The 21,454-nt window shown below is 43.7% G+C and overlaps 1 protein-coding gene across 3 annotated transcripts in view; it reads left to right on the forward strand.

Annotated features, from left to right (window-relative positions):
* The window catches only part of ERC2 (ELKS/RAB6-interacting/CAST family member 2), a 970,915-nt gene extending 949,698 nt beyond the window's left edge, over positions 1-21,217 (forward strand). For all 3 annotated transcript variants that reach the window (XR_003118096.1, XM_025375698.1, XM_025375697.1), the window contains one exon: positions 18,249-21,217. The gene's annotated coding sequence lies outside the window, so the exon portion shown is untranslated. The remainder of the gene's footprint in view (positions 1-18,248) is intronic.
* The last annotated feature ends 237 nt before the right edge of the window (positions 21,218-21,454 follow it).

A 21,454-nucleotide genomic window follows, 5' to 3' on the forward strand; every position in this document is an offset into this window, starting at 1 on the left:
TCTTGTTCAAGGTTGCACAGCTAATCATGGGCTAAGCCACAATTGGACTCAAATTCAGTTGGATTAAAGAGCCCAAGGTCTTCATTCATTCACTGATTCATTTATGAAGAACCTCCTAGTGCCAGGCACTGTGCTAGGTACTAAATAGCCATGCAGATGCTTCCTGACTCTCCTGCCCCCATCCAGGCCAGAACTGGGGTGGCCAGGATATCTCTTCCTCCCAAAGGAGGTGTGGAGACACGTGTGCTCCTGCTGGCCTGCAGACCCATCAGCTGTGTCAGCTGGAGTCCTGGGAAGAGGATGACATTGCTGCTTCCAGCTGGGAACAGCTGATCAGCACCAAGGGAGGGCCAGGAGGCTTTGGCTGAGCTTCATGAGGAAGTCCAACCCCAGCAGCAGCACAAGCACAGTGATTGTGCACCAAGGCCCTGTGAAGACCCTGGCCTGGGGACGAGTTCCCTCATGCTTCCTGTGATGCTGCCTGCCAGAGCCTACTGTTTGGGACTTTTGTCCCTCCTGGCTTATCTTCAGGGGTTTCCTCAGGACAGGGTTACTTCATGGCCAATTGAAGTCTCTGAAAAAACCTGTTGGGGCTTTCATAGTGCAAACACAACTGTTGCCTGTGGACAAATATTGACTTTTGGTGCTAACTCTCTCACGGACAGACGGCCACCCTTGGGAGAGCCACGACGTAGGCCTTTGAGCACGAGTTGCTCAACCAGGTCAAAGGGAGATAGAGGCAAGATGAGATGCTTCTTCGATCTCAGATGACCCTCTCCCAAATGGACCCTGATGGTCTCAGCACCAAGGCTGCCTGGAGTTTCAGTTTTGTTGGGAGCAGTGCAGCAAAACTCCACCATGACTCCTGTATTAGTTTCCTAGGGGTTCAATAACAAAGTACCACAAACTGGCTGGCTTAAAACAACAGAAATTTATTCTCTCGTGTTTCTGGAGACCATAAGTCCAAAATCAAGGTGATGGCAGGGTCATTCCCTCTTTGAAGGCTCTAGAGGAGGACCCTTCCTTGCCTCTTCCCAGCTTCTGCTGGTTGCTGGCACCCTTAACATTCCTTGGTTTATAGATGCATCGCTCCTCTCTCTGCCTCCATCACCCCATGGCCTTCTCCCTGCATGTATTCTGTGTCTCTGTGTCCAGTTTTTCCTCTTCTAAGAACAGCAGTCATGGGATTAAGGCCTACCCTAATTCAGTATAACCTTACCTTAATTCAAATATATCTGCAAAGACCCTATGTCCAAACAAGGTCACAGTCACAGTTACTAGGGGTTAGGACTTGAAAATATCTTTTTAGGAGACAGAGTTCAACTGACACCACCCAAGGAATTGTTCTTCACTTAAGGAAAGGTTATGTAGTCCCCAGCTGCCTCTACCCAGCTTCCACTTTGCTCTGAAGTCACACATCTGGCCAGGTCACTCCCCCTCCATGGTGTCCCACTGCCTGAAGGCAGCATCTAGTCTCTTTAATGTGGCCATAAAGTCCCGCCTGATGGGGGACTGGCCTTGCTTGTCTCTCTGCCCTGACTCTGCCATTTCCCCGCTTCCCGTTCCATGTTGTGTCCTTGGTGCTTGAGGTTCACTGGGTCAGCTTTGGCCTAGCTCTATTTCAGGCCTTACCACATGCTGCTCTCTGCTCAGATAGCTCCTTTCTTCCCTCTTCCACTGGGTAGCTCCTACTCACCACCCCTCACATCTCAACCTGGAAGTCATCTTCCATGAGGAATGTTTGCTGGCCCTCTCTGACACCATACAAGGTGTTTCGGGGTGTCTTGGGCCCCGATGAACTCACACATCACATTGTATTTCAGTAGTCTTCTTACCCGTCTGTGCCCCTGACCTGGCTGCAAATCTCCCAGATTAGGGTTTATGTCCTACTCCCCCTCAAATCCCCAGTCCTGGCCCATGGCTGGCAGAAGTGATTGCTTGTTGAATTGAGGAACTGAATGAATGCATGAATGAATGAGAAAATAAGCAAAAATTATAACTGTATCCCAGCCACCTTCCTAATTTTGTGAAAATTAAAGGAAATTCTTCCGCCTTTCTGCTCGTGACACCCTACCATTGAATTCAACGCAAGCAAATATTCAGAGAAATGATGCTTTAGAAATTGTTAGTGTGCCAGGGTTTGGTCAGGACTGAGGATAAACCATGAGGGTAGTTCCTGGAGGAGTCTTGATTTGTCATCAGGAATGTCCAGCCTTGGGCCATCAGCACTAACGATGACCAGTGTGGTACCGGTGGCCATCTTTTGAGTTTTCAGCTCCATTTCCTTTCTCTATAAAGGTGGAAGGCACCCAAAAATATGGATAAACTCAGCTAATTTCTTCTGCTTTGGCACATGTAGCTTTTTTGCATGATTGAACACCTCAGCCCACTGAAGAATAAAAACTGTAATTCCTCTCTCTCTCTTTTTTCATTGTGTTTAGCCAAAACAAGCTGTGAAAGAATGTAAAATATATCATTTTGTTGGCACCCGTTCACAAGTGAGTCAGTGAGCTTGCTCACATTTACAACTAAAATTGGATTTTAACCTTCCAAAAATTTATGACAACTGCTCCTTCTTGTGGCTTAAATGTTGACATATAATTAATTTAGGATTTCTTCCCAAGGCTTCCTGTCCAGGTTTGTACCTGCCACAGAAATATCCTTGAAATTTTATCTAACAGCTGGAGCCATGAGAAAAAAAAAAAAAAAAAAAACCACTGGAGTTTTGTAAAACAGGGTGGGCTATGCCAACAGGAAGAGCCCAAGAGAAAGTGCGAGGCTGCCAACGTGGCTGGCTGCTGGAGGTGTCCCAGGTCGGAGGCAGGGAATTTGCAGTTTTGGGGAAGCTTGGGGTTCTTTCTACCACTGTTTCTTCCTGGCCCCCATGATGTGTTCTCTCTTTACTCTGCACACATCTTTTCATGAAGATGACCAAGCCCATACCTAACCTGGGCATGAACATCCCACTCTGGTTATTTCTGCACTCAGGATCAAGCTGATCCTATTGCCCTCTGCTGTATATGGGCTAGGATAGAGGGGGAGATAATAAGGACTACTTCTCATTGCACTCCTGTTATATGTCAGCCATTAGTAAGGGAGAGTTCATTTTGTTTTATATTCTCAACCACCTGGAGAGGTTAGAGTTACTATCTTCACTTTGGAGATGAGAAAACTGAAGCTCAGAGAGGTTAAATGACTTACCCACAGTCAGCAAAATGGAAAGGGGAAGGAGTAATAGGTAGTCCACATATAGGAAGCTCCTATTAGGCCCTGTCTCAGGCTCTCACGTTTAGTGATTATGGCAACAACAAATTATCTAGTCCAAAATGTCAGTAGTGCTAAGGTTGAAAATCACTGCTGCAGAAGCATTTAGGGCTATTCCTGGCACATAGTCAGCATTTGATAAATGTGTGTTACCATCAATGAACTTAGCTCTCTTCTTCATCTACTTCAATATTTATTGCGTGCCCACTGTGTGACAGGCACACAAGAAACACTTCAGTGAGCAAGACGCACACAGCCTGTCCTCATGAAGGCAGCCTAGGACGCAGTCAGGCATTAATCAGATCCTAACACAAATGTCTGATGCCGGGTTGCCCAGAAGCAGGAGTGCATACGGGGAGAGGGGGGAGAAATTGTCAGGACAGTGTTTGGCGAGAGGATTTGACCAGGAACGGAAGTCGGAAGGCTCCCCTGAGGAAGTGTTATTGAAGCTGACATCCAAGGATCAGCAGAAGGCAGCCAGGTAAAGGATGATGGGGAAAGTGCCCAAGTTAGAGGGAACATCTATGTAAAAGCTCTGAAGGAAGACCCAGCCATGTGCCTCCTCCAGCAATAGGAATCTCTGTTCATGGCTTGGCACCCCTGATCAGGAATTTCATACATCTCTGCAGAGCTTTGCAATATCACTCAAGGGACTAGCTCCCAAGGAAGTTCTCCATAGCAAAGCTGAGGCCTCTGGAATATCCATGGGTCTTCCAGGGGACTCTGTGGTCCTGCTGCATTGGGCTTTGGCAGTGGCTTCAAGGGTGCCCCCAGAACCCACTGGCATCATGCTTCAGGTGACCACTTTGTCATGCCCCAGCCCCTTGGTCTCTGGCCCAGGTCTGCCCAAAGGCATTTCCTAGCCTTCAGTCATGGATGCCAACCAGTCTTAGAGGAGTTAAGCCTGACCTCTGCCTGCCAGGGCTTTGGGATTTAATAGGGAAACTTCCAGCCAGTTCACATATTATGAAAACACATTTTCCTCTCTTTAATCTTCAAAGTGACCAGTGACAAAAGCAGCACACAAATTCCCTCTCAGGGAACCTCCACATCTAAGTTGGAAACATGCATGACAGCTGGAAGCCCCATAACAGAGGGGAGAATGGGCCCATCTGAGAGGTCCATTGTTACAGCTCTCCCAGTTACACATGGAGACAATTACAGAGTTCACTTATATCCCTGAGTGGGAGCTGGAGATGGGAGACCAAGGGTTTCAGCCCTGGGCCCTTGTGCTTCATGCAGACTTACAAGGGCAGGCTTTGGCATGGGATTTAAATATAAGTTCAAACCGGAGAGCATGTCTGCTTTTTGGCACTGTGCAAATGTGACTGGCCTCAGATTCCCACTGAAATAACCTCTGCTTGCTTTTCTCAAACTCCTCATTCTTTGGAGGAGGATATTATTGTTTCCCTTTAAGGTGGTCTGTTGGGCAAGGGGCCTCCTGAGCAAATGCTGTCATGTATGCATTTGCAGGGATTGATTGCAATTCTGGAAGCATCCAATTCTGTCTGTTTCTCAAAACCTACACCATGGAAAATACATAATGGATACTCACTTGGGACCCAGCATTATCAAACACATCCTTGGACTTGAGAACCTTGTTATTTGTTGCTTTAATAGTCCTGCCCCTACCCCCACACGTAGCACAAGAGCAGTGACACTGTAGACACTCCAAAAACCTTACTCTGTAGCACCCCAGCCAGTTCTCCTGCTGGCCAAGCAATTCTACTCAACATAAAGACGTTATATGATGTGGGAACCAGAATGTCAGCTACAATGCCAATGGCCTGGCCCAGGTGTCCCAGAAAGGTGCCATTTTGTTTATACTGCACTAAAAATTGTTGGACAAAACAGCTTTAGATTAAATAGAAACCTTATAGATTAGACAGCAAGTTTTACCAGTATCGATGGATTTCATGTCAAGTTTTCCCCAGTCCTTTCAAAGTGTTACCTATGAAAGGAAAAGGGCAAGAAGGCAAGATTCTGTGTATGGAGATAGAGGAGGGGGAGTAACTGAGTACCACACATCCTGGCCATCGCTGGGAGAGGCTCTAATTTGGAGGAAGTCAAGCCTTGGAAGTATACTTTGCCTGTAAAGGCATACCTTCCCTCAATAATCTTTTTAGCATCCCCACTCTTTCAAAGACAACTTGGACCCCAAAGCCCCCATGCAACCAGAAGACATGTGAATATCCCATCAGTTTCATAGAAGCAATAGATTGGAATCCTCCCGATAGTTCACTCAATTTCAGAATGATAAATGATCAATCATTGCATTCCTCCTAAATGAAATTTAGATGTCAAGATATATTGCTTGAGGTTTCTGAATGGGATTTATGCAGTTGAATTTCCAGGAGAAAATGTATTGCTTTGGTGTGACAGGGAAAGAGAGACATTCTGGATCTTTGTTAAGGCAAAACATTTGACAGTCAGGAAGAATGCTTTGGACATGTTAATTTTTTTCATATTTAAAAGTGATTAATCATCTCAAATAGCATGAAGCCAGAAGACCATAATGCAAACTCATGGAGGGGAAGGAGGATGCCTGTGGCTTCAAAAGTGGAGGCCTTCAAAAGTGGAGGCTTTTGAAGGAGGCTGTAGGTGAGCTTGTGTTGGGAAACAAAAATTAATGACTGAAAATCAATTTGAAAGCACAGAGTCTGGACAAAACCCTAGGAACGCATGAAAATCCACAGTTACTTGTCAGTTACTGCAGTGCAGAATAAGAAGTCCTTCTCTTCCAGTATATATGCATACACCACAGTAGATGCGACTTCCTTGGAAAGTCTTTCCAACCTTCCTGTCAGACCAAGTCAGGGTCCCAGTGTGCTCCTGCAAGCTGGGGATTTGACGTCCTACTGTGCAAGGATCACACCACTGCCTCACCACCTACTAGCTATAGGATTAATAGGTGGTAGGGCAGTGGTGTGACTCTCGCACACGAGGACATGTGTAAGCACTCTACACCTGTTTCTGGAGCTGTATGATGGGTTAATAATGACAACCTCTTCAGAGTATAAGGACTGGATGTTGTAAAACTAGTGTCTATGTTCAGTGAATGTTGGCGAGCCATTCTCATCTTTTTTACTTAGCATGACTTTAAATAGTCACATCTTCTGTTTAATGATTTGTTGAATATAATGTCTGGCATGCTTATGAGAGGTGCATTCCATGAAGTCAGAGCTAGTGGCTGTCTTGTTCAGCCACATGGCCTTAGTACTTAGCATGGTTCCTGGTAAATGCTAAAAAAAAGTTATGGAAGAGAGGAACAGATGGAGGAATGGTGGGAAGGAAAGGAGAAAGGAAGGAAGTATTCCTATAGTTTTCATAAAAAACATAGCTTGAAGACAATATAAAATCCAGACTGAATTTGCTTTTGTATCTCATTTAAGAACCCACTTTGCCTGGCGCGGTGGCTCAAGCCTGTAATCCCAGCACTTTGGGAGGCCGAGACGGGCAGATCACTAGGTCAGGAGATCGAGACCATCCTGGCTAACACGGTGAAACCCCGTCTCTACTAAAAAATACAAAAAACTAGCCGGGCGAGGTGGCAGGCGCCTGTAGTCCCAGCTACTCGGGAGGCTGAGGCAGGAGAATGGCGTAAACCTGGGAGGCGGAGCTTGCAGTGAGCTGAGATCCGGCCACTGCACTCCAGCCTGGGCGACAGAGCCAGACTCTGTCTCAAAAAAAAAAAAAAAAAAAAAAAAAGAACCCACTTCACTTTCAACTCTGCAGACCAAAATGAGGTAGCATTCTTCCTGTTCCTTTGTTTGCAGGTGAGGATTAGGGCCCAGAGAGGCAGAATATCTTTAAAAGGCCTGACTTCACCCAGCTGGTTGCTGGCTTATGTTTATGTTTCCCTTTTCCCTTCCCCCCTACCAAAGATGGTCCCCTCCCCCAAGAGAAGGCTATTTCCTTTTGTTTGGGGGGAAACTCTGAATTGGTGATTGCTTAGAAAACACAAAGAAGTGTGTAGCAAGTTGAAATTAAAAAACAGTTCATGAAAAGCAAAACTCTATTTAGCCCCAATCTGCCAAGAAATAAATAGTTTAAAAAATGAATTTCAGATCACTGACAATGATGACTGTGTTTATGGCAGTGGGGTTGTCTGTCTTCAGCAGGCCATCCTTGCAGGCATGCACCCAGCATTTAGAAATTAAACAAAAACACATTGAACTTGCTGCATTAGCTGTTGCCACATTGGAACGCTAATGGGTTTAGTGACCACAACCGACCCAGGCCAGCGTGTGTCAACAGCCAGAGGACCAACCTCAGTCACTGTTTGTGCTTTGCCCAAGTTGTTACAAGCTTAATTCTTTGCAGCTTACTTTTCCTGCTGTTTTGGCCTCTCCCCCACCATGTCTTAGAAAGTGTAGCCCCAGCCCAGCCTCACATAGCAAGGCCACGGGGTCCTGGCAAGATGTCTGAAGACGCAGGCACCTCAGCTTCTTGGGTCTCATGAGCAGTTACATGAGGGCTCTGCCTCCCCCCTTCTTTAGCCAGTCACTTCTATTAGGCATTCTGGAAACGGCCCAATCTGAAGCAAATGCAGAGAGCCTCTTGATGAGCTACCCACCTGGAAAAGTGGAGTCTTCCTCTCTCTCTTCTTCTCCAAGAAAGTATGCTGAATAGCATTTCACCTCCAAGGTGGTTTCTTTGCACCACAGGCAAGCCTTCAGCCCTGACTGAGAAACAAGGTCAAATGCCTCCATTTTTGCACAGCTGAATCAAGCACTGGGTTGTAGGATCCTGGCGGTGAAGAGGTTAAATCGCTCAAAAGGCTGGATCTGTGGTTTCCTGCCCACACTTGCTCTGGCCTAAGGCAGTGCTTGCTGTTTGGGGAGGGGGAAAGGGAGGTCTCGCCTGGACCCAGGTGGCCGACAGGCAAACCATGTTATTAAGAAGCAGGGATCGCAAAACCTTGATCTTCAAACGAGACCCCTAATTAGTCACCAGCCCAAGAGTAAATGGCATTCCACCTCAGTGAGGCGGGAAGGGCGCCTTCAAATCCTGGAGACTAATTGCCATTATTGGCTCTATGAAGATCCTGTTGTAAACACTTGTCATTGGAGCCACTTCTGGTCAGTAAACTTGAGATATCAAATTGTTCCTTCATGTTTCAAATTCTACAGAATGCCTCTTTGGCTCCTTTTCTAGGAGGGGGCATCTCCTTCCCAAACATGACAGCTTTCTTAGCATCCAGCTTAGGGAGGTGTCTTCCTGTGACTTGTTTATGCTATGGCAGGCTCATCTTAAAACCAAATTCTTGTCAGTAAGGGGCTTTTTAACAATGTTTTACTTTATTTTCATTGGAATTTGAAAATGCCATCTCAAAAATAAGATAACAGGGCTCATGATCATGAAGATAATGGAGCTTATGTTTGGAGCACCTCAGGTACGCTGACTTTTCCAAGGCCCTGGGAGGTGCCCCCAGTGAAGTGTTCACAAGGCCATATATTTTTATCAAGCTTGAAATACTCAATTATTTATATATTCTTTTTCTTCAAGAAGGCCACCAAAATGGTATGAACTTTAGGCCACACAAAACCAAGATGTGTTCCACAGTATTCAAGGTGTGTTTCTACCCTTTCCCATCATGTCTTCTTGTTGCTTCTGCAGATAAGTCTTTTCTCTCTGTTCTTAGAAATTTTGTTTCTTTTTTTTCTTTTTTCTTTCTTTTTTTTTTTTTTTTTTTTGAGACAGAGTCTCACTGTCTCCCAGGCTGAAGTGCAGTGGCGCGATCTCGGCTCACTGCAACCTCCGTCTCCCTGGTTCAAACAATTCTCATACCTCACCCTCCTGAGTACCTGGGATTACAGGCGCCCGCCACCACGCCCGGCTAATTTTTTAATTTTTAGTAGAGACAGGGTTTCGCCGTGTTGGCCAGGCTGGTCTCGAACTCCTGAGCTCAGGCAATCTGTCCGCCTTGCCCTCCAAAAGTGCTAGGATTACAGGTGTGAGCCACCATGTCTGGCTGACTTTTTGTTTCTTGAGCCTGTTTTGGCATTTGTGAAGGGTGGGGTAAACTTTTCCAGGCCACATACAGGGTGCAAGGTTTTGTCTAATTTTCTTTTCTTTTCTTTTCTTTTCTTTCCTTTCCTTTCCTTTCCTTTCCTTTTCTTTTCTTTTTTCTTTTCTTTTCTTTTCTTTTCTTTTCTTTTCTTTCTTCCTTCCTTCCTTCCTTCCTTTCCTTCCTTTCCTTCCTTTCCTTCCTTTCCTTCCCTTCCTTCCTTCCTTCCTTCCTTCCTTCCTTCCTTCTTTTTTTTTTTTTTTTTTGAGACTGGGTCTCACTCTATCACCCAGGCTGGGGTGCAGTGGCACAGTCATGGCTTACTGCAGCCTTGACCTCCTGGGCTCAATCAGTCCTCCTACCTCAGCCTCCCAAGTAGCTGGGACTACAGGCACCTGCCACGACACCCGGGTAATTTTTTGTATTTCTTGTAAAGAGGAGGTTTTGTCATGTTTCCCAGGCTGGTCTCAAACTTCTGGGCAGCGATCCACCCTCCTCAGCCTCCCAAAGCTCTGGGATTACAGGCGTGAGCCACGATGCCCAACCTAAATTTACTCTTAACTAGGAGAATGTTTCCAGAGATTGGGACCAAGAGATCCTGGATCCATCTGCTTCAAGGGCAGCCTAGATAATATCAAACCCAGATGGCAGAAGAGATCAACCTAAGGAAGTTTGGGAGCCATGGGAATTTGAGCTGGTCCTAGGGTCTCAGGACCACTGGGATTCTATTATCGGGACACTTTCATGGTAGTAAGTATTAAATATGTCAGTGTGTGAAAGAGAAAGGGAGGAAGAAAGTAGTAAATCATTTCTGAATATTTCTTGGAAATGGTGAGTTTTTCATTCACCTTTAACACTGATTTTTAGCTAGCATCAATGGGCCCTGAGATGAGGTATTCCACATTAACACCCACAGCGAGGCATGCCGCAGGGCCACATGTCAGATGATGTCAAGTATCCCCTTTTTCAGGGAGCTGAGCTTCATAACTGTTTCTTCAGCAAGCTAAGGAGTCACTATTACTCAGCAATAATTCCTTTGTGTGAACAGTTTAGGGCAGGACAGGGGGTGGGAGTTCTAGACACAGGCTTAGGATATTTGCTCATAGGATTCCATTGTCTCTGTGATGAAAGCCACGGTTTTCCCTCTGCAGGTAACCTAATAACCTCAGGCAGCTCAGAGAGCAGAGGTCCTGGCACTACCCAAGTGGGGTTCTCCAGGATAGCTCGGACATCCCCCTCTTTCCAGAGTGCAGGTGTTCTGTTTGTTGGACCAGCCCCCATCTCTGATGTCAGTAGTGGCACCCGCAAAGATTCCCAAAGCCTTCTTTTAACCTGTCTGTTTCACTGATTTCAGATGTTAGAAATTGTATTCCAAACCTTTGGTTATTTTAACTAGTTCAGAAAAGAAAGACTATCATTAGTTTTGACAACAAACAAAACCAGTTTTTGTTCTATCAGTTATGTTTAAAAGATTCCAATTTCAAACTAAACACAATGTGTGGTTATTCTGTCAGCGATTTATATAGCCACCAGGGCGCCACAGTTACACACTGCATACATCATTGTATTTTTAAAATGTACTTAATGAACTTTTTTTTTCTTTTCTAGTAACTACTTCATTGCCTTAAATGAATGCATTCCAATAGAATTTGTAACAAATGACCACTTTGTGTTTGCATTAATGCCAAACACGTTTAACAAATTTTTAACAAGGAACCCTGGCAAAATGCCAGACTCCTAGAGGGCCACTGAAGGAATGCCATACATTTAAACTAGATTTCACCTTTTCACTGAACTCAGCAAGTGTCTTAGGTGTCTTGCTATCTCAGGATTGTAGCATTTCTATTTTTATGTCAGATAAGTTGCACATTTTCATTATTTTTATTACTGAGGTTGTACCTATTTCCACAGGACTTTTAAATCTATGCAGCTGTTTCTGAAACAGTATGAAAGCAGCTTAGAAATTAATCTTTATTTCTCCAAAAGTGTTCATATCTTACATAGGTTGGTAGATGCATGTATGCATATACTGTACATATCTACCAATATATCACTGTTTAAAACAGCACAGTCAACCAATTGTGTACAACATATAGGCCAATGGTTGTCAACTAGGGCAATTTTATCCCCCAGGGATATGGAACCATGTCCCGAGACATTTTTGATTGCATGACTGGGAGAGGGGCAGTGCTACTGGCTTCTAGTGGGCAGTAGCTTGGGATGCTGCTAAACATCCTACCATGCACAGGGCAGCCCCCACAGCAAAGAATTATCCAGCCCCACATGGCCGCAGTGCCGAGATGGAGAAACCTTGGAGCAGAGTGACAAAGACCTTTAGCCATGGGCAGTCTCTCCAGTTAAAGGAGGTATTCTTTTGAGGAAAAACAACCAAATACATTTCTATTCAACCAGTGCTTTAAAAAGTACCTAGAATACCTAATGCTTGTGTTGAATGGCAGATATCTGATTTTTTATTTCACTGCTTTCTGCCCTTGAGAAGACAAAAGCCCAAAATGTAGACTAGGGTGGTGCTGGGGCTGGCTGGTGGCCAGAGTATATGCAAGACCAGCTGACTCGTGCCTGGTTCTGCCCGTGGGGAGAAGGCTATGGCTGGGCACTGGGAACGGTCTCCCAGGCAAGGCTGATTGAAGGCAGGAAAAGCATATCCAGGAGATAGTTTTAGGTGTTCTGTGAACAACGACTTTTACTTTAATAGCCATGCAGTTAGCATAGTGCATATTAGACAGATAATGGTTCTATTATGGTAGCAAAATAAATATTTCTTTTAAAAGGAAACATTTAAGTTTTTGATAATTTTTTGTTTGTTTGTTTTTTTGTTTGTTTGGTTTTTTTTTTTTTTTTGAGACAGAGTCTTACTCTGTCACCCAGGCTGGAGCATAGTGGCACAATCTTGGCTCACTGCAACCTCTACCTCCAACTCCCTGGTTCAAGCGATTCTCCTGCCTCAGCTTCCCCAGTAGCTGGGATTACAGGTGGCCGCCACTACGCCTGGCTAATTTTTGTATTTTTAGTGGAGACGGGGTTTCGCCATGTTGGCTAGGCTGGTCTTGAACTCCTGGCCTCAAGTGATCCGCCCGCCTCACCTCCCAAAGTGCTGGGATTACAGGCGTGAGCCACTGCACCCGGCCAGTTTTTAGATAATTAAAAAAATATAGTAGTTACATATCACAGGTATTGTGGAGAGGTTACAGAAATGGGAAAATAGAACACAAAAGACAGATTTAGGAAATCCTTGCCTCAAGGAGTCTGTGGTCTCTGGAGAGAATGGTCGCTGGAGTCCAAAAGACATAGATTCAAATGAGGCCCCAGGCAGCTGGGGAATGTTACCAAAAGCATCCAGTTCTTCTAAGCTTTCGTTTCCTCATCTGCATGAGGGGCCATTAACCAACTGCATCAGTACCTCAGTGCTATCAAGCTGGTTTTAGATAATTAACGCAAAACACAGAGCATGGTGGCAGATAGTATGCACCAAATGGTAGCTGTTAATAATTCTGATCACAATAATAACGACAAAAATAAATCCTACGGAGACATAGCAGTCTGTGCTGCCATTTTGATGTACACAGCCTATATTCATTTGAATCCCTTCATTTAAAACATTATGGGTGAGTTATACCCCGTGCACAGAAACCAAAGATGAAATACTAAGTCCCTCCGCTGCCTCCTCCCAGCAAACTTCCTCATGCCTAACAGCAGTTTGCAATTCTGAGCACAGGGCTGGTCCGGCCCACCCCCATCCCAGCCCCCAGCCCTTTGGGTTCTGAAGTGTTACATTTTATTGCCCCGTGGAGCTGTAGGAGTCCACTCTCAAGGTAAAATGTTGCTCTCCACTCATATTTTTGAATTATGGTTTCAAGGTGGTTGCTTCTATCAAGAAAATTAAATGATTTAACATAATTTGTTGCCACTTTGATCACAACAATAATAAATAAATCTTCATGAGGAAAACGGGAAACCCATTCCACTCCGTGTTTAAAGATGTTAAGTAATAATACAGATGTAGTTATAGTTTTTTTTTTTTTTTTTTTTTTTAGCAGAAACGACTCTATTGGGTTTTGCTATGAGCAGAGTGGCTTCATGGAGCTGTTCTGCAGGATGCCCGCTGCCCCCAGAAGGAGCAGCTCTTCTCCTCCAACCGTTGTTAATTAGTCTATCAGGGGCTTGCCTTTTCTGTGGGCACCACGTGCAGCGTGTTAGGGGCATCTGAAGCCGTCGTGAATGGGTGTCTGTTTTTGTACCTGGGGGCACACTGCACACATTTGGAAAGCACATGGAACATAATGGACATTAACCCAGATGTCAAAAATAGCCTGCGTTTTACTACTGTTATTAAACAGTTTCCCCTTTAACCCCTCCGTGTTTACCAAAGACCCCTTTCTCCCAGCCTGTTTCTGCAAATCACTACTGAAAGGGCAGGAGAAGAAAGCCATAATTGGGCAGGTGTCTTTATTCCAAAGAAAAACAGTCTGAAGGAATATTTGTGAGACACCACACGTTTATAGCCTGCTCTCCCTGGGGCGTTTGTCCTGGAGCGGAATCTTACTGCTGTGCTCGGTCACCCACCCCGCCCCTCACACCCCCACACCTAGAACCAAGTCAAGAGCAGCAGTCCTACCCAATCCTGGTTTCTCCCCACAAAGAAAATAGCTTTATATTTTAGTATGATACTATTTATATATTCTTAGGTTTAAAAAAATCCAAAAAGCACACCAAAAAAAAGTCTGAAGGAGAAAATTTTGATGGCTGGACGCCGTAGCTCACGCCTGGAGTCCCAGCTACTTGGGAGGCTGAGGCAGGAGAATCGCTTGAACCAGGGAGACAGAGGTTGCAGTGAGCTGAGATTGCGCCACTGCGCTCCAGCCTGGGCAACAGAGAGAGACTCCATCTCAAAAAAATAATAAAAATTAAATAAAGGGGAAAAATTTAAAAACATCACCCAGAGATAAATATTAATAATATTCTAATGTATACACTTGCAAATGTTTATGTATATGTTGATGCAAAAATGAGATGGAGCTATGCATATAAAATGGTAATCTGCTTTTTCCACTGAAAAGTTGTGGATAGACATCTTTTCCCATCAAAAGAAAATAAAAATTGACATCATAATTGTCATCAGTCACTTAATAAATCTTAAGCATCCCTATCACAGTTCCCCGTTCCTTTTCTTCATGGTGCGAATGTTTAAATTCTCATTCATTTGTTGATCTGTGTGTCTATTTGTTTCTGTCTTCCTCCCCAAGAATACAGGCTCCATGAAGGCATGGACCTTGTCTGCTTTTCTCACTATTACATTCCTGGCACCAAGCACGTTGCCTGACCCAGAGAGGTGCTGTATTAGTCTATTGCTCCATAACAAATTACCATAAATATGGTGGTGAAAATAGCACCCATTTATTAGCTCACAGTTTTGTACATAGGTCAGAAGCCCAGATGGGCTCAACTGGGTTCTCTGCTTAGGCTCTCGTAAAGCCAAAGTCAAGGTGGACTTAGCTGGACTTCAATCTGAAGGCTCCAGGAAGCATCCACCTTCAAGCTCCTTCGGTTTGTTGGCAGAATTCATTTCCTCGTGGTTGTAGGTCTGTGGTCCCTGTTCCCTTGCTGACAGTCACCTGGGTGCCATTCTCACATCGTATAGGAAGCTCTCAGGTCCTTGCCCCGGCTCACTCCATCACAGCACAGCCAATCCCTCTGGTTTCAAATTTCCCTAACTTTCTCTTCTGCTACAGCAAATAAACATCTCTGCTATTAAAGGGCTTCTGTCATTAAATTAGGTCCACTCAGATAATCACCCTTTTTAAAAATTTTTTATTTTTTATTTTAGACAAGGTCTCATTCTGTCACCCAGGCTAAAGTGGCACAATCATGGCTTACTGCAGCCTTGACCTCCCCAGCTCAGTTGATCCTCCCACCTCAGCCTCTCGAGTAGCTTGGACCACAGGCACATCCACCACACCCAGCTAATTTTTAACTTTTTTTGTGGAGATGGGGTTTTGCCACGTTGCCCAGGCTGTTCTCCAATTTCTGGGCTCAGAAGATCCGCCCACCTCAGCCTCACAAAGTGCTGGGATTACAGGCATGTGCCACCTCTCCCAGCTGATAATCCCCCTGTAGACTAATTTGAAGTCAACTGATTAGTAACTACATCGTAAGGTAACTTTATAGTAAACGTGGTCTGATACCTTCTCGCTCCCTGTGCCAGGGATTAGGATAGGGAATCTTGGGTAGGGAGTAGATTTAAGGATTTTGCCTACCTGAGGCACTCTCTAAACTGGTAGGCTGGGCTTAGTGGCTCATTCCTGTAATCCCAGCACTTTGGGAGACTGAGGCAGGTGGATCACTTGAGCCCAGGAGTTTGAGACGAGCCTGGGCAACATAGTGAGAACTCATCTCTATAAAAAAATACAAAAATTAGCCAGACCTGGTGGCATGTGCCTGTAGTCCTAGCTCCTTGGGGGGTTGAGCTAGGAGGATTGCTTGATTTCAGGAGGCCGAGGCTGCTGTGAGCCATGATCACACCACTGCACTCCAGCCTGGGTGACAGAGCAAGACCCTGCCTCAAAATGAAAGATATATATTTATATACACATACACACATACACTCTATCGGATGTACAAGTCTAGAAAATTCATCAGAAGGGGACCCTGCAGTATATGTGAGACTTCCCACTCTATATCACACCCAAGAGGGTCAAGAAAGGCTTCTTGGGAAGACATGACATCCAAGCTGAAACTGAAGAATAAACAGGGATCGATCAGATAAAGAGCTGGTGTAAATGCATGTTAGATAGAAAGACACGCTTGTGAGATGGGGAGAAAATAAATTTTTAGGGCTGCAGAAGCAAGCTCAGCTTCGGTGGAACATTCTTCTTCGGTGGAACACAAGAGTGGAATGTCAGGGGTAAGTACAGGACTGCAGAGAGGCCAGATGGGGCCTCGCCAGTATGGCCTGGAGTCCATCAGTCCTGCATCCTAAGGGCAATGGGATTAAAAACAGGATTGTAAACAGGGGTTGTAAACTGTAAAAGGGAATGCACTATGGAGTGGATGTCACCATTGAAATGGCGCTGCTGTTGGCTGCTGCGTTGAAAGTGCGGTGCTGTAAGAGGAAGCTGGAGAAGGGTAAGGGCCGCTGTGACTGTCCAGGTGAGGGAGGACTGGCCAGGGATCATCTCACAGTGGGTGGCAGCCTAGATTGGCTCATTGCTGGAAGCCAGTTCATTTATTATTATTATTTTTTAAAGCATATGCTTCTTTGCCCCCTCCACAAGGGATCATCTGCATTTCCAAACGCTGGCGGTGTCACCTGAGGTTACCTTGTTGTTTTTCTTTTTTTCCTTAAAGCCAGTTAAGCCTCCTGGTGAATGGATTGTTTGATTGAAAGAATGACTACACTTTTAGAGAATTCTCTTCTCTCCAGCATAAACGTTACCCAAAAGCAGTGTGCTGCAATTGTGGGGCATTGTATTCTGCCTTGTGACCTGTTGCCCAGCTGGAAATCTTTCTCACAACTGAATAAATGATTGTTCTTTGCTACTTTATCTTGGAAAAACATCAAGGACATCGGACATTCACTGTAATTGTTTTTCACTCGTTTCCCCATCTGTAAAAAAAAAAAAAAAAAAAAAAAAAGGACTGGTGCATTTGAATACTACTTAGGGTTTCTCTTTACCTTTTAATCATGTGGCCTTTTAATAAATTGGTCAGCCCTTTAAAAGGATGATTAAGAAATGCTTAATGCACAAAAGAATTAGAGCTATGCACAGCTCATGAAACAGAAAGCGTGCTCTGACTTACAATTTTCATACAAAGTTTGCAGAGAGTTTATGTGCCAGAATGAGTAATATGATCTGCTCTAGGAACTCCCTAACTTTCTGGCTCTGCAAAAGTCATTTTTTTACCTTGATTCAAGTTTCTTAACCAGAAGGGTTACACCAAACTCCTCAGAGTATGAATTAGCAGAGTTCATCCAAGCCACATATTTCATTTGCACTACTTAATGATGGCTTGAAATAGCTGCCTACCTGTGCAGACACTGGGATCTTTGGCATTCTTGTTAGTCGGCGTGACTTGAAACATGCTGCATATCAACCACCAAATGAGACAGCTCAGGGTATGTGTACAAGTGACTTGTGTGTACACAAGGGTGTGTGTGTATGTTTGATCTTTTCTCTCCCTGCCGTATTTCCCAGATAGCTGAGCTCATGTGGCTGGAAACCCTGAAGCACTCACAGGCCATATGTGAATGATAATGGCACAGGCACACAAAGTTGAGCATCAGCAGGGAAGGAAGTCCTCATCTGAAGCAGTAGTGTGGGATGGACCCCTCTTCTCACCCATTGCACTATTGCTTCCCAGGATGCAGTTGTATCCACACTCAGGGCTCCTCACTGGGACAGTGAGAAACCTTGGGGTGCTCCTGGATACCTGTTTCCCAGGGCAGTAAATAGACAAATGGATGACTGTCGCATTTATGTTTAGTTGGTTTTTAAGTGAATGCTAAGTTCTCTGATATCTTAACCATCTTTAATTCTTTAATGTCTATAAAATCAAATTAAAAAATAATTTAAAAACGTCGTCATTGTAGAAAAGTGTAGAGAGAATGAAAGTTGACATATAGTCTGATTATGTGGAAATAATCACTGGAACATTTTGGCATATTTCCCTTCAATTTCCTTTTTTGTGTATCAAGAGACATTTGTACATATATGTGACATATTTTGAAAGAGGCCTCTTCTCAGATGTACTTGCAGGACATAGTTTATCTTTCTGTTTACTTTGTCCTTCCTCTGTGTTTCTTCCCCTTACCCCCTCCCCACTCCCACCCAATCCCAACCATTGAGAGTGGTGGAGAGGCGTGCAGGGGTGAAGAGTGGGAAACTTTCTGCCAGGATTATCTCAGATATTGTTGCCAGTTTCTTCTCCTGCTAAATTATATGCCTTCTTGTTGCAGCTATCAGAAGGGCTGAATAAAGGGAACATGCAGCTCTGCAGCAATATTCTGATAATCTATTGCAGTGAGGCTCACATCACTGTCCACCACCACCTGGAGCGGCTCATCAGAACTGAAGGGGAGTTTTCACTTACATTATTGAGCGTGATTCTGTTCTACTTGATATTTCCTTCATCACCTCATGTCATTTCTCATGGATTTGGATATGATGGAAAGGAAGAATGCAGAGGAGGAGAAAAGTGACAGCTCCTCCATTTTTGTCGGGATGCGGGCATTTTGAATGTGATCATCTTTGCTGAATGTCATTATTTGACAACATTTTGTTTATGTTACTTAAACATCATTGGATAAATTTGAACTCCATGGGATTTTAACTGTGGATTCAGCTTCTGTTGGACAACTAGCCTCATCTCCAGTATCCTGCTGGTTCAGTCTAATTGGGCATTCCTAATGCATTAGATTATCAAAAAGTGTAAATTCGCTGTGAGTGAGTGGTGTTGGCAGTGCTTGTATACCATGATGCATGGAGTGTTTGACAAAGAAACAAAAAACACCAAAAATTGCGAGCCTTTACCCTCCTCTATTTCTTTAATCTGTTGTTTGAAGAACCGCATTTTGAGGGTGTAACCAGTAGTTACCTCTGGGCCAGGTTGGAAATGAAATCAATTTTTTGAACCACTAATACTTGCCAAGAAATCGCCTTATGAGAACATGGTGTGTGTCTCTGACAATGCATGGCACATCTAAATTGATCATTCATAATTTTATCCAGTACCCCGTCATGTACTGGAGAGTGGCAAAAGCCTGAGGCACCTGCATCTCTCTAGTCCCTGTGTTCTGCACATCCCCACGGCGGGGACGCCACCAAGCCTCAGACTCTTTCCATCCCGGTACATGCAGGTCTCCATGAAGAAGCTGGGACTCATTCACATTTCAAGATCCAAATGCTGTGCAAACAGTGTAAGCTTAGATTTTCTGTAAATGAAGGGTCATTTCTCTTTTTTTTTTTTTCTTTTAAAGAAAATGTGTCTGCAACATGGATTCCAAAGCATTTCAGCATCAAACATGAAAACATTGATGAATGAGGAACAATCACAAAAGCTGTGTCTCTGTATATAGCTCTACACAACATGTATGTGGATACAGTCATTATTTAAAGCACATGCCAGGGAAAAAGACCAAATTTTGAGGTCTTTTACATACAGTGATATGGTACTAAGGAGAATTAAACTCCTACTGCTTCCTCTGAATATTAAGAAACAATTAAAATTGTTATAACTTTATAAAACTCATGACTGAGTCTGGCAAACATGTGCAACTCTTGTATTGCTCCATTTTCTTGTCAATGGAAGAAACCCTTCCACGTGTATGCAAGTGGGAGATGAAAACCTGCATTTTTAAAGGACAAACAGTGAATTTAAGCATGAGTGGCCTTAATAAATATAGTTGTCTTTCTTTGCTGCTGTGGAAAGGATTCTAAACAGATGTCCCTGAAGTCTTGCATTGAATTTAGTCATTATTATTACTTTTTTAAATGTTGGTGCAATTAACTCTGGACCTCTCTTGTGAGCCATAGAGATATTTAAAAGACAAACACCTTATTTGTCGGGGAAGATGAAACTGTCCCTGAGTTGCACCATTCTTTCTTGGTGCATTCGCAGTTAAGATACTCAAGCAGGTTTCTTGCTTCAGGCTTTGTTCTTGTCATCAGTAAGTATAACCAACTATGTAATGCTTACGTGTTGCGTAAACAATCCAAATGCATTCATGTTTTAGAAGTTTGTCCTTTAACTATCAGAGGGATCTAGGTCTTGGTTAGAGACGTAGGCAGAGTTCTTTGCAAGCTTATTTAGCACATTTTGACACAATGTTGCACTGAAAACCCAGGCCACAAATGCGTCCCAGTGAACAGTTTGAATGTCCTCAAAAAGTGGTCCTCACTGCCTCCTACAACCAGGTCTTGACCTGAACTCTGCAACTGAATACTTGAAGTAGGAAGTAGGAAATCCAGTAGGGAAAATGGGTCCTTGGAACAGAAAAAAAAACAACCAACCCATGTATAGCTAGCTATTTCTATGTATGTGCCAATTTTGTCACAGCTCTTGTTTGGAGGGATCATTTTCTGCCCAACTTTCGTTGGTTAAAAGTAATATTGATCTTACCTTTATGGGGGCACATCATTTAGTCCCTTAAAATTTAAATTCTCTCTAACATAACAACCTTTCCCATTTCATGTAATATTCTCTGATGTTTGGGGGGTTACCAAAAATATCCCTTTTTCACATATTAAGAATAGTCTCTGGGTTTACAACAAACACTGTGATGTTGGGAAGCTATTTCCTTTGCGCGAACTTTAGCAGGTTTCCTTCTAATCATAACATAGTTGAAAAAAGACGTTTGGGCTAACATTTAGGAGAAGCTGGTCTTTGTGCAAAAGCAGGCTTGTACTTGATACCCCATTTGATTTCAATGTACAGTCTCAATTTTGTATTTAATGATTTTTGTGTATCCAGTATGCACGTTAGCAGCGTGTCAACTTTCATTTGAAAGTGGGTTTCAATTTACTTTTTAAACAGTGTTTATGACGAGACCTCAAATGTGTTGACATAAGCTCTATCTGCAATGTTTTTGTGTAGAGTGGCGATTGAATGCTGCCGAGGGTCAGTGTATCTAATTCCCCGAGACCCTCGTTTGATAGTGCTTCTTGTAATATTTCTTCAAGTGAGTGGCATGTGGGTTGTGATATTGACCATGTGATTATGGACATCGATATGAAAAATAAATAAATAAAACTAAGGAACCCTGGAAACTACCAGTGGGCATGTATTAGCCAGTCATTGTAACCTCGTGTCTAGTAGAACATTGTACAAGGTATGTACAGTTCATAAATTTGTTATCATGTGTATGAGAAGTACTTTGTGCTGATCACCTTATTTATATTCATCAAATAAACCTCGTTTCTTTCTGAAGTGAGTTCATTCTATTTCTAATAAATGCTCCAATTGTGCAGTTTCTAATATATTGAGGGTCATGGATCCCCATTTGAAGAACCCTATGGACTTAAGTAAAAAGGGAAGTTATTGGCTCATTTAACTGGAAAGGTGAAGACATAAGTCTTCCTTTATGTACATATGAATCTAGAGGTTCAAATTAGAAAATGAGAAGTTCAAATTAGGAAATTTAAGTTACTGGCATTGTCTCTCTTC

This window comes from Theropithecus gelada, chromosome 2 (assembly GCF_003255815.1).
Source record: "Theropithecus gelada isolate Dixy chromosome 2, Tgel_1.0, whole genome shotgun sequence".
Lineage (NCBI taxonomy): Eukaryota > Metazoa > Chordata > Mammalia > Primates > Cercopithecidae > Theropithecus > Theropithecus gelada.